The sequence below is a fragment of the Schistosoma mansoni genome, chromosome 1 (assembly GCF_000237925.1).
Source record: "Schistosoma mansoni strain Puerto Rico chromosome 1, complete genome".
NCBI classification, from domain to species: domain Eukaryota; kingdom Metazoa; phylum Platyhelminthes; class Trematoda; order Strigeidida; family Schistosomatidae; genus Schistosoma; species Schistosoma mansoni.
Genome location: NC_031495.1, coordinates 5,520,784 through 5,521,932, shown reverse-complemented (window position 1 = coordinate 5,521,932; position 1,149 = coordinate 5,520,784).

Genomic DNA, 1,149 nt, shown 5'->3' with positions numbered 1-1,149 from the left:
TTTAGAATCCGGATTTCTCAAAAAGGGGAGGTGTTATATCCACTGGTGAATTATGAATGATAACTTTTGAGGACTATTTATGGACCAATGTAATATGTATATTTCCTATTGTATAATTGTTGTATCATTACCTTTATTTTGACCTTTGAACTATTATTATACGATTCTTGAGTTATCATCGGTCTATTGATTACTTTCCCCCTATTCACAGCCACATTTGGCCAAATATTGTACAAATGTTATTTTCTATTTTATGGTACGATGTGGTCTGTTTGGTTGGTATATAAACCCAGTGTGTTTGTGAATAATGATTCATATTGCAGAGGCTGTTATTGGTGTTCTGGACTTAACTGGGTGGGCTAGGCAGAAAGCAGGACCGAGTAGTACTCAAGACTGCTCATACGGCTTTTGTGTATTATTGATCCGATCAATAAATTCACTGCTCTCTAATTGGCGGCCTTACTACGTTCTTATATAAAATAGGGCGCACGTACGCACGCACACGATATAATAGGACCAAATGGCGTATGAACCGATTGTTGATCACCAGCTACCATGGGACTGCATCTCCTTACGATGCCCTTTTTCTCTGTGGATTAGACCTTCAGGTCAAAGATTCCGGGTGTTGCCCTCTAGGAAAACTACTTGCTTCGGTCTGGGTAGCCGGACAGTACCATAGCCTTCACATAATTAAAATGAAATGACAATGATTACTGGATATACTAAATATTTCGTAGTTCCTCAGTAATCTACACTTGAACCCTTAACAGAAAATGAAACGCTATACGTATGGAAAGAAGCTTTGTTTCCAAGGTCAATGTAGGCACAGAAAATAAGGATATTTTTTAGGTTCACGTGTGACCTTCGTATTCTACATGCCTCTAGAGACGTTATAAATTCAATAATCAAATTTAAAATCATCCAGTCAGAATACTATGTAATCTCTTGTTTTTCTAGAAGATTCTAAGAATTTTCTATCAAACTCTAATTAGATACTTGCATAGTTGAAAGCGTGAGTCAATTGAAGCTAAACCACCATGGAAAACCTGGAAGCACTGGACGGCCGTTTCGTCCTGTTATGGGACTCCTCAGCAGTCCGTATCCACAATCCCGCCTTTGCGAGATTCGAACCCAGGACCTACCAGTCTC